Source organism: Chenopodium album, chromosome 16 (genome assembly GCF_948465745.1).
Source record: "Chenopodium album chromosome 16, dcCheAlbu1.1, whole genome shotgun sequence".
NCBI classification, from domain to species: Eukaryota; Viridiplantae; Streptophyta; class Magnoliopsida; order Caryophyllales; family Amaranthaceae; genus Chenopodium; species Chenopodium album.
The window spans coordinates 20,720,834-20,733,602 of record NC_137849.1 but is presented as its reverse complement, the minus strand read 5'-3'; the positions used below and the strand labels follow the sequence as shown (position 1 = coordinate 20,733,602).

Genomic DNA, 12,769 nt, shown 5'->3' with positions numbered 1-12,769 from the left:
CGACCCTTGACTTACCTTATACTCGTATTAGGTTTGTTAAGTGAATATAAATTTGTTTGGCTCTAGGCGAGATTAGAAAATGACCTACATTTTCCTTACGTCAAAATGGTGCCGTTGCCGGGGAATGATATTAGTGCTTTGTTATAGTTGTTGAATCTACTTCATCTTAATTTGAAAATACAAAAAGATTTTTCTCTTTTTGGCTACATTTGTAGCCATGCTACTAATGTTTCTTTTGAGATTGTATGCATAGAGCACGAGTTCGTTCACTAGTGCCACTTGATCCGGAAATAGAGAGGACAATTGCAAGGATAAGAGTTGCTAGACGATCTTTGAGTTCTAGCTCTTCAAGTGAAGAAGAACCACAACAAGAAGAACAAGAGGATGGGAAAAAATCCGAGAGTGGCATTGAAGGAATTGGGGATTCCTGGTGCATATAGGTTTGAAAGTGGGATTGCTTCACCTACAACACTGGCAAATGACTTTGAAATAAGGCCGGCAATGATCACTTTGATAGAGAGGCGACAATTTAGTGGAGCCAAACATGAAAGCCCACTAAACCATCTCAAAGAGTTCGAAAAGTATTGCAACACTATCAAAGTGAATGGAATTTCCCAAGAATTTATCCGCCTCAAGCTTTTTCCCTTTTCCCTCATAGGGCGTGCCTTGGAATGGCTAGACAAGGAGGTCAAACCCAATTCTCTAAGGACATGGGACGAAGTGACCAAGGAATTTCTATCCCATTTCTATCCACAAAAGAAAATGGCGGAGGCTAGAGCTTTGATTCAAGGTTTCAAGAAAAGGTCTAGTGAAAGCCTCTATGAAGCATGGGAGAGGTACAAGGAGTATCAAAGAGAATGTCCTCACCACGGAATTCCTACTTACCAAATTATTCAAATCTTCTATGGTGGCCTAAGTCCTCAAGGAAAGTCATGTCTTGATGGAGGAGCCGGAGGTCCCATCATGAATAAAATGGAGGAGGAAGTGGTAGACATAATTGAAAATGTAGTGAGGTACTATAGAGATTGGCAAGATGGTGAAAGGGAGTCAACTAGAAAGAGTAGCTCTTCGGTGTACTTGGTTGATCATCTAAATGCAATCAACAATTTATCCTCACAAATGACAAACTTGGGGAAGGAAATGTTCTCTATCAAGGTAAAGTTGGAAAGTGCTACCTCCTAAGTTTCGAATCTTCCCTCCCAATCTAAGGGGAGTGGTATGTCTTTTAACTTTCAACCCTCTCCCTCTTCTAGTAACATGCCTAGTGATTGTTTGTTTTATGATGTTTGTGGATCGTATGATCATGATGCTCCTAATTGCCCTCATGCATGTACGGATGTTTGTGATGATCAAGATGGAAATGTGAATGGGCATGTGAACTATGTGTCAAACAATAATGATTCTAGGTTTGAGAATCGAAGAGGTCAATGGAATAGGAATTACAACAACCATGGAAATTTTGACAAGTATAACCAAGGAGGTGGTAATAGATACCAAGGGAACCAAAATTCCCGAGGTAACTATAACAACCAAGGTTATAGTAGCCAAAATCAAAACCAAAATTATGGTAATCATAACCAAGGGTATGGTAACCATAATCAGGGTTATGGTTAAAATCAAGGAAGAGGTAATTGGAACAATTAAAATAGGGGAAATTTTCAAAACAATGCTCAAATGGGTCCCCCACCCGGATTTGCTCCAAAGACCCAAAATGATAATTTCTATGTTCAACCCTCTTCTTTTAGGACTAACTTGGAGGAAATCATTGAAAATCAAACTAAGTTGTTGAACATGTACATGGCGGTGAGTGATAAGAAGTTTAATGAAATGATGACCCACAATAAGATGCTTGAAAACCAAATATCTCAACTTGCCAATGCTTTGAAAGACCATGCAAGCCCTTCTTCTTTACCTTCTCAAGGCCTAGACCCTAAGAGACCCGTTAATTCCATAATAACAAGGAGTGGTAAGGTGCTTGAGGCGAGTTTTCCTAACAAGAGCAAGAGTGAAAAGGGTGCTAATGAGGTTTTAGTTGAGGATGAATAAGATGGTGTATCTTTGAGTGGAGTGAAGTGATGGTAGAGCCACCCAAGGAGGTGGGGGAAGAGAGAGAAGTTGTGTAACCTAAACTTCCCTATCCACAAAGATTCATGAGACACAATTTGGATGAACAATTTGGAAGATTTATTAACATGCTTAAGCAACTTCACCTTTCTCTACCATTTACCGATGTTGTCACCCAAATGCCTAACTATGTAAAATTCCTCAAAGACATTTTTAGTGATAGGAGGACTTGTGATGTTATGGAGACGGTGAACTTGACCGAGAATTATAGTGCAATCATAATAAATAAGGTGCCACCTAAGCTAAAAGATCCCGAAAACTTTTCCATCCCTTGTGCCATTTACAAAATGCAAATCGACAATGCCTTATGTGACCTAGGAGCTAGTGTTAGCCTTATGCCATATTCGGTGTACCAAAGACTTGAACTAGGGGAACTCTTACCTACTAACATCACTTTGCAATTGGCCGACAGGTCAATCAAGTTTCCTAAGGGTAAGGTGGAGGATGTCCCTTTGAGGGTTGGGAAATTTGTTATTCCGGTGGATTTTGTGGTGCTTGAGATGGACGAAGATGCTAGCATTCCTATCATTCTAGGGAGACCCTTCCTCACTACTTCGGGTGCTACGATAGATGTCAAGAGTGCTAAAATTTCACTTAAAGTAGGAGATGAGGTGATAGAATTTGACTTGAATGATAGTATGAAGAATCCATGTTCTTCTTTGGAGAATTGTATGATGATTGACTCTCTTGATCATGTTGTGTCTTCCATGCATGAGCAATTTCTCACCTCTAATGATGCTCTTGAGAATGTTTTGTTGAATAAGGAAAAGATAGGTGCTCCTAGGAAGGAGATGGCTTTCTATGAAGATGTGCTCAATGGAAGCCTTGAGGATATTGATGAGCAAGTGTGCATGAGCATTACTAGCCAAGAAGCATTACAAGTGGCTACATCAAAGGAAGGTAAAGGTGTCCCCATGGTTGAGCTCAAACCTCTTCCATCTCCCTTAGGTATGAATTCTTAGGCCCTAACTCAACTTTTCCCGTGATTGTCAGTTCCTCCTTGAGTGAGAGCCAAGCCCAAAAGTGGTGTTGTGTATTGAGAAAGCACCAAGGTGCTTTAGGCTATACCATTAATGACCTCAAGGGTATTAGTCCCGCCTTATGTATGCACCACATCACTCTTGAGGATAATGCCTCACCTAGCATCGAAAGACAACGAAAGCTTCATCCTCAAATGGGGGAGGTGGTCAAGAAGAAAATCACCAAGCTATTGGATGCGGGAATCATATTCCCCATCTCTAGCTCAAGATGGGTTTCCCCAGTCCATGTTGTCCCAAAGAAAGGAGGCATGACCGTTGTAGAGAATGAGAATGGTGAGCTCATTCCTACAAGAACAGTCACGGGATGGAGGATGTGTATAGATTACAGATGTCTAAACACATCCACCAAAAAGGATCATTTCCCCCTTCCCTTCATTGATCAAATGCTTGAAAGACTAACAAGGCACAAGTATTATTGTTTTCTTGATGGCTACTCCGGTTTCTTTCAAATTCCTATTCACTCGGATGACCAAGAGAAAACAACTTTTACTTGCCCATATGGAACTTTTGCCTATAGGAGAATGTCATTCGGGCTTTGCAACGCCCCCGCCACTTTCCAACGGTGCATGATGAGAATTTTTGAAGATATGTTGGAAGAATAAATGGAAGTGTTTATGGATGATTTTTCGATAAGAGGTGTTTCATTTGAGGCTTGTCTTGAGAATCTTGAAAAGTGTTTGGCTCGATGTGAGAAAGTGAATCTAGCCTTGAAATGGGAGAAGTGTCACTTCATGGTTGAGGATGGCATTGTCCTTGGTCATAAGATCTCCCATAAAGGAATAGAGGTGGATCAAGCGAAGATTGGAGTCATTGAAAAGTTTCCACCTCCGGTCAATGTGAAAGGTGTGAGATCTTTCTTGGGGCATGCCGAGTTTTACAGAAGATTCATCAAGGATTTCTATCTAATTGTTAAGCCCCTCAATGATCTTATTCAAAAGGATGTTGAGTTTGTGTTTGATGATAGATGCTTGGAAGCATTCAACAAATTGAAGAAAGCCTTGACTTCCACCCCCAAAGTCCAAGCCTCGAGATGGGATTTACCTTTTGAATTAATGTGTGATGCTAGTGATACGGCTATTGGAGGTGTTTTGGGTCAAAGGGTTGATAAGAAGCTCCATGTCATCTATTATATGTCAAAAACTCTCAATGGAGCTCAACAAAATTACACAACAACGGAAAAGGAGTTTTTAGCAATTGTACATGCTTTTGAGAAATTCCGTTGTTATTTGTTGAGTTCCAAGACTATTGTTTTCACGGATCATGCGGCTCTCAAGTATCTCTTTGCTAAGAAAGAATCAAAGCCTAGATTGCTTCGGTGGGTGCTTGAACTTCAAACCTTTGATATTGAGGTTAGAGACAAGAAAGGGGTGGAGAATGTCGTGGCGGATCACCTTTCTCGCCTTGAGGACTCTCAAGTCCAAGATTATGGTTCTCCTATTAAAGACAGGATGATTGATGAATTTCTATATGCTATTGATGTGAAGGAACTCCCTTGGTTCGCCGATTTGGTTAATTTTCTAGCATGTGGGGAGTTTCCACCTTCATTTTCGAAGAATCAAAGGAAGAAGCTCAAGAGAGAAGCCCGACATTATTTGTGGGATGATCCGATTTTGTATAAGCGAAGAGTTGATGGTTTTCTCCGTCGTTGCATTCCAAGTGAAGAAGTGCCAAATGTCTTGAAGATGTGCCACTCGGATCCCAGTGGTGGCCATATGGGAGTTTCAAAAACCGCTTCAAAGATTCTCCAAAGTGGTTTATGATGGCCGCGTCTTTTCAAGGACACTTGGGGTTTTATTAAGTCTTGTGATAGATGCTAAAGGACCGGAAACATTTCAAAGAGAAATGAGATGCCTCAACAACCCATCCTTGAGTTGGAGGTTTTCGATGTATGGGATATTGACTTCATGGGAACATTCCCTTTTTCCTTTGGAAGCAAATACATCCTTGTGGCGGTCGATTATGTTTCTAAATGGGTTGAGGCCATTGCCTCCCCTACAAATGACCACAAGGTGGTGATGAAGCTATTAAAAAAGATCATCTTTCCAAGGTTCGGTGTGCCCAAGGCGGTGATAAGTGACAACGGAACGCATTTTGATCACAATGGTTTCCAAAAGTTGTTGAAAAAGCATGGAGTTCGTCAACGTTTCGGTCTTCCCTACTACCCTCTAACTAATGGACAAGTTAAGGTGTCCAATCGTCAAATAAAGTTAATCCTTGAGAAGACTGTTGCTAAAAATAGGAAAGATTGGGCAGACAAGCTTAATGATGCTTTATGAGCATATCGAACGGCTTTCAAGACCCCCATAGGCACCGCTCCATACCGCCTTGTTTATGGAAAGTTTTATCATCTTCCGGTGGAGCTTGAACACCGCGCTCATTGGGCAATCAAGAAAATCAACTTTGATTTAGCGAGTGCGGGAGAGCAAAGGTGTTTGGATCTTCATGAATTAGAAGAACTTAGGCTTAATGCTTATGATTGTGCAAGTACCTACAAAGCTCGATCTAAGGATGCTCATGACAAACTCATTGAGAAGAAGGAGTTTTGTGTAGGCGACAAAGTTCTTCTTTATAATTCTAAGATGAAGTTGTTCCCCGGAAAGCTCATGTCAAGGTAGAGTGGTCCTTATTTGGTTCAAGATGTGTTACCAAGTGGTGTTGTGGAAATTTCTATGTTGGATTCATCATATCCGTTCAAGGTCAATGGCCATTGACTCAAGAAATACTTCGATGGTGCTTTTGTTGGCCTAGTTCACAAATTGATTCTCCGTCAACCACCTTGATAGGTGGAGAACATCGAGCTATGACGTTAAACAAGCGCTTCCTGGGAGGCAACCCGGTTTTCTAACCCTTTCTTTTGATTTTTCAATTCTTTCTATTTCTTTTATTTTTGAGTACTTTTCTTATCTTTCTTTGTTTTCTTGATTTTAGGTACCTCGGGATTGAGTTGATTAAGATCTCCGACAATTTTGGTGAAAATTGAAGGTTTCAAGAGGTTTGAGTTGAATTAAGGCGAAGGAGAATTTGATGTGCAAGTGCGCTCTCGTGCTTACGCTCTCGTGAATTTTTAATCATGAACAAGTGATTTTTGAAAATTTTGTGTGATTTTTGGTCTTCCCCCCTCGTGGGTATCACTTGATCATGAATGACGCTCGAGAGCGTCGACGAGAGCGCGAGCTCGAGTTAGTGCACGCAAGTTTCCCCCCTTTAGCCTCAGCTTGTGCGCACGCACAAGGGGGTGTGCATGCACGCACCAGCAGGGTCAGCACTCCCCCCTTATTTTTTTAGCAAAACCAAGCAAAAACCCCCCCTACTGCAGTTGGTGCGCACGCACCGGCTGTAGTAGCCCCCCTTAGTTTCGCGCCTCACCTAAAGCAGCCCCCCTCTTTATTCTCACTCTCTCTCCCCGACCCTTTTTTCCCCATTACCTCTTCATTCTTTTTCATCTTTCTCCTTCTATTTCTACTTAAAATACATCAAATTTTTCATCTTAATCTCATCACTCACGAATTACAAACAACAATTTATCAATTTTAATCACTAACATCTAAAAATTTCGGATTAATATTCGAAAATTTGGGTCCTATTTTCGAAGTTTTGGGTGGTTGATTTTGTGTTTGGAACTTGCTTCTTGGTGTTCTAATTGGTTTACAATCTTCATTTGTTCTATTTTCAAGAGTTTTAAGGCTTCATTGAGGTATGATTTCTCACTTTCTAGTCATCTTCTTCCTCATTTTTGAAGCTTCAAACCCTTGTTTGTGCTTTAATGGTAGAACTCCATTGTTGGTTCTTTTTGCTTGTATTTTGTGTTGTATGATGTTATTTGATGATGATTTGAAGCTTTTTCATAATGAATTTGTTTACCTTGCTTGAATTCTTGAAACCACCATTGTTGGTCATTTTTCTCTCTTTTGGGTATTGTTCATGATAGCTTTGTTTCTTTGGTTATTCATGTTTTTGGATTATTTTGCCTATGATGATGCATGATTTTGGTCTTTCATGTCAAACTTTTGCCTTTGAATTCATAATTAGTTGCTTCTTATTTTTCATTGAATATTTCTATGGTTGCTTCTATATTCATGGCATTAGTTCATTATGATCGATTCTTGTTTCATTCATGATTGGATTATCTTTGTGCTTGAAAATTCTTGACCAATTCTCTATGACTATTTGGTGATGATTTTCTCTCTTATGCTCTTATGTGTTTGAACCAATTTCTTGATGAATTGCTCATGCTTAGCCTTTCTTCATGTAGATGGCCCCTATTTGTCGAAAGAAGCGAGCTAGAACAAGCACAAGTAAATCCAGGCATGTTGTTCCACCTCCTCCCGAGGTGGTGGAGACGTATGGCATTGAATTCTCTAAAGAAATGCATTGGGAATGATTCATCCAACTAACAAAGAGGAAGCTTAAATCCACAAGGTTCTATGATCAAGCGACTACCAAATTGCTTGGAATTGATGATGATGTTCGTCTCCTTGCCAAGAATCTCGGTCTTTTGGAGTTCTTAGACTTGAGTGCGCCTACTTATGCTAGGGTGACATATGAGTTTCTCTCATCCCTTGAGGTGGTCCGTGAGACTAATTTAAGGACATTGACTTTTCAATTGTTTAACAATGATCATCGGATATCGGAGTCTCAACTTTGCTCATACTTCTTATTTCCTTGGGCCGTCGATGAAGATCACATTGTATATCCGGCCAATGTTAAAATGAGTGATGATCATGAGTATGATGAGCTTAAGTGGTGGAGGCGAATCTCAAATGAAGGGAAATATGAGCCTCAAACTTCAAAGTTCGCATCAATCATCCATCCGGCTATGAGATACTTCAGTCGTATTCTCACCTATGCCCTATGCTCTAAAGACTCATTGGGAGCCATTTCCCGTGAGGAATTATGTTGGCTTTGGATAGCCGATCAAGATCCGCAAGAGCTTGAGCTTGTTGATTTTACTCAACATTTGATCAACCGATTGCTTGATATTCGAGATAGTCTTTCACTTTCGGGGAGCATTCAAATTGGGGGCATGATCTCCATTCTTGCCTTATGCCTTGATGATTCATACAAGGATTCTCCAATAGTTGATCCTCGCGAGAAGACGCCTTCCCACTACCTCAACATCTATGCTCTTGTCAACTAAAAGTTCATCGATCAAACCAAGAGACAAGATCTTTACATTTGGAAGGTCTCTCGTGTCATTGATTGGTTCTTGATTCCTAGCAAAGAAGCCACCAACCGTAAGACGAAGAAGAATTCCCTTATTTGGAGACCTCCAAAGTGCAACATCGATCTTTCTCTTTGGCGGAAGACAAACCATACAAGAACCACTTCCAATGATGCTCTCTCGGCGGATTTTCAAGCCTTGCCCCCGATTGAACGGGGAGGTACTCCTATACCTTCCTCTACTTCTTTTACTACACTTGAATTATCCACTTTACATGCCAAGATAGATTCCATTGCTAATGTATTGTGTTCTATGCCTTTGGGGCGGGATTTCTCTCTTGGTTATGATTTTCATGCTAGTCAAGTGTATGATTTCCATGTTACGAGGGGGGAGATTGAACCTTACTTGAACTATCCATACCTCTAGGTCCAACAAGGACCTATCCCTCAATGGGAACCCTTTGACCCATCCATTGGACCTAGACCTTGTTACCCCTATTGGGAGGATCCTCTTATCCACCCTAGTGCTATTATTGGCACCACCCCGGCCACTTACGGTTATAGGCGGCCCAGTGGGTGCGACTATACTTATAATCCTGCGAACCCTATGGCATTCCCGAACCCCGAGATTTTTGGTAGGTGAGGCTTATCGAGCGAGCCGATCTTGGATGATTGGTCTCATTTCTTTGCGGTAGATCGTGTTAGGAGGGAGGGGAGGTTAAGGGGAAAGGCCCCTATGGAGGTAAGTGAAATGGCTAGCTCAAGTCATGTTTTAGAGACCGGTGAGGGGAGTTCCCACTCTACCCCTTACCATAGTGCAAAGTGATACTATCGTGTCTACCCCCCTTTCTTATTTGCTTTATATGTTGTTCTCTTTTTGCCTATGTGTTTTTAGGATTAGAGTTTGGGGGGTAAGTTCATTTCAAGCTTGGGGGTGATTTATGTTGTTTGTGTGCTTCACCGTTCCCCCATTTGCTTTTATGGTTCACTCTAGGTCTCTTTTGCTTGTTGGTATTGATCATTGTTTGTCTCTTACTTCTCTGATACTCTGTATGGATGATGATGCTTTTCTTGCTGATGGTTTCTCTGCTACAGTTCCTGGTATTGTTGTTTGTTTCTCTGATTGCTGTGTGATGTGTTTCTCTGCTTCCTGATGGTTGTCTGCTGTATCGCTTCCGGATTCTGTTCCTGATGTTTCAACTACTATCCTGCATTATTGTATCCCTATTGAGTACCTATATCTCTTTTATTTCTTTCTTTCTTTTCTTTTATCTTGAAGTTACTAACATTTTTCTTGTATATAGTCTACTTTCTTTCTCACCTTGCCTCGTAGTTCGTGCTATGGTTATAGGTGCTTCATGAAGGTGGTTGTTCTTTCACCTTATTTGTTATAGCATAACTTGGATGCCCGGTGAGATCCTTCTTATTTTCCTTCTTTTATTTCTTTACTTTTCTTGGATGCTTAGTTTAGGTTTAGATTAGGAGAAGTTGAACGGTTCGAGGTTGCTTGCATTTAACACCTTAGCGTGTTTGGGGTCATTGGCGTTGTCACCGAATGACCATTTGTTTGTCGATTGGGACATATGTGTTTAGCTTGCTTCCTTGTGACTTTCTATTCCTCCTTTGTTTTCTTTCTTTCTTTTTCATTTCTTTTTCCTTCTTTTTCTATTTTCTTTTTGTTGACTTTTTTTTTTTTGATATCTTTATCTCTTTTCTTTTAAATTTCTTTTTGCATTTTGCAATCATAAGTTCAAATTTTGAATTTCATAAAATTTGAAAAAAAAATAAAAACAAAAAAAACAAAAAAAAAAATATAAAAAAAAGAAGACTTTTTGAGGCATTGCTCTTCTTTCTTATTGGTTTTGCTCTTGCTTTGGACTTAGTACCACTTGGACTTGCATTTTTGGCTATCACACTTCCCAAGGACAATGGTTCGCATGGTTTGAGAGTATCTTTGGTTGACTCTAGGATAAAGTATGCTAAGGTAGTCCTTTAGAACTTTTGAGACCTTGAAGCCGGATTCTATTTGTTTTTGAAAATTTGCAATTGCTCCCTTTTGGTGAATTTGAAACTAATAGTGAGTTATTGCTACAACCATGTGAGGTTTCATTCTTTTCTAGCCTTTTCTACATTTTGCATGTGCGGCGTTTGGATCCTTGGCTATTGTATACTTTATCTAGACTTTGACTTTCATCTCCCGAGATCGCGACCGAGCCATTTAGGAAAGACAAAGGCATCTTTTCGTGGTGGTAAATTTTACTTTTCTAGGATAGTTTTCTTTTCTTTATTTTGGGTTTTCATTTGCCTACTTGCTAACCATTTGAGCCATAACCCTTATTTTCAAGCCACATCTTTAGATTTTGAGCCTTTTGTTTCATTCTTGTTTCCATCATTGGTTTTTGTGAAGCATTTGGTCTCTACTGTTGGAGTTTTGGTGTATGAAATGGATTGTTTGGTTCTTACAATGAAAGCACGTTTGTGTTGTACATATTTTGTGAATAAAAAGCAAATGCAAAGTTGAAAAAGCCGTCCATAGTTAAAAGAGGCTAGGATAATGAAATAAAGTGAAAAAAAAATGAGAAGAAGCAAAGCAAATTCAAAAGCTTTGGCAAAAATTGAAAAAACTGAAAAATGAAAAATTCAAAAAATATTTTGATGTAAGTGTCTTTCTCCCTATCTTATGCATTGAGGACAATGTTTTGTCCAAGCTTAGGGGGAAGCGTTCTTACGCTTTTTGTGTATATGTTTGTGATTTTTGCTTTGAATAAGCTTGGGGGTGTTGGTGTTTTTATTTGGTGATTACTTGGTTTTGGTGTTGAGATTTGGCCAATCTTTGCTTCACAATTTAGGTATACCACCAAATTTCAAATTTTAGCCTACCCTCACCCTTTTCGCCCTTACATTACAATCCTTTCCAAGACTTTTTGACCTTTGTGGTTGAGTCACTAGTCGGTGGAGGAAGATGTAGGTCAAGCTTATAGAGCGGTGTGCAATAGTTGAGACGTCGAATAGCCTCAAATCTATTTCTTTTTCTTGTTCCTTCGAGGAACCATAGAGATGCTTGCTAAAAGTAGATTTGAATCTAATTGGGAGAATGTGCTAAAAATGTTTTGAGATGAAAGTGAATTGAGTCTTGATAGTTCTCTATAATTAGCATGTCCTATGTTTCAATCAACCCTAGATATCTCGGAACGTGCTTACCATTGTTTGTTTAGGAAGCTTGGTATCTACTTGTGTTTTATCTATTTGCAAAAGTCCATTGTAAGAGCACTTTTCTTCTTCTTGGTTTTAACTTTTTCTTTTCTCCTATTTTGTGCTTTGCCTCATTTTCCTTGAGAGTTATGGGTTATTCTCTTAGGAAACCCTTACGAGAGTATTACTCGTCCTCTAGAGCAATTTAGGGGTTTAAATGGCTTGTCTTTGGTTGCTAAAATTGACCGTGATTCCTACGAAAGTGAGTTAGTGTACATTCTCATATTCTCTTGTTTCTTGCTTTGCTTAAGTAATGTCGTCATCTTTCCTTAGGTTTGATTTTGTTTTGCTCGATGATGAGCAAAAGTCTAGCTTGGGGGAATTTGACAAGCGTCATTTATGGCGCTCAATAGAGTAGTTTTCAATTCCTTTTTCTATATTTTCTCGTTTTAATTTTTTTTATGTTCTTTCTAGTTTTCTCTTATTTTAGGTGTTTATAGCTCATTGTGTTTTTCCGTTCACTTTATGAGTTTTCCATGATTTTAGCTATTTGAGTTTAATTTCTATTCTTTTTGCTTTCTCTCTTACTTTTTCTTGATTTCTTGCAAGTGAAGTTTTGAAATCTTGTTTGCCGCCCCCTTATGGATGTTTTCTCATTGATTTTAGGTCCGGAGTGTGCAAATATTTGAAGATTAAAAGGCTACCCTCCTCGTGGGTATCGCCTCGAGAGCACCGATGATGAGGATGCACAAGAGAGCAAGGATCGACGAGCGAGCAAGGGAAGCCAAGCCACGAACACCACAGCAGGGGTGCGCGCGCGTAGACCCCTCTGTGCGTGCGCGCGCACGGCTGCCTGGTGCGTGCGCACGGGGCGCTCTGCCTCCCTTCAGCTCGATTTGTTATAAATAGCCTTGACTTTTCCTTTTTAGGGGTAGACGATTTTATATGTACTCGAGACTTATTTCCAGAGATAGAAGAGAGAGAAAGTAGAGAGATAAACTTGAGATTATTTGTTTTGTACTTCAATTTCATCTTTGATTTCAACTTTGAGCTTGGATTTCATCTTCAATCTATGAAAGTTTGTGAGATTTCTTACCTTTGAATTTATTTTTTCTTGCTATTTCCTTTAATTATTGGATGTTTGATTTGAATTTTGATCTTTGGTTGAGAATTTGTGATTTTCTCTTTGATTAAGCTTGAAATGATGATGTTTGTGATTCAATTTGCGTTGTTTTTCAATTCCACTATGATTA

The 12,769-nt window shown here is 39.7% G+C and overlaps 1 non-coding gene across 1 annotated transcript; it reads right to left on the bottom strand.

The window, feature by feature from the left end:
• Positions 1-769: 769 nt before the first annotated feature.
• On the bottom strand, positions 770-875 carry LOC145587200 (small nucleolar RNA R71). The gene has a single exon (XR_014101223.1). It is a non-coding gene; the product is annotated as a small nucleolar RNA R71 (small nucleolar RNA).
• Between the last annotated feature and the right edge of the window lie 11,894 nt (positions 876-12,769).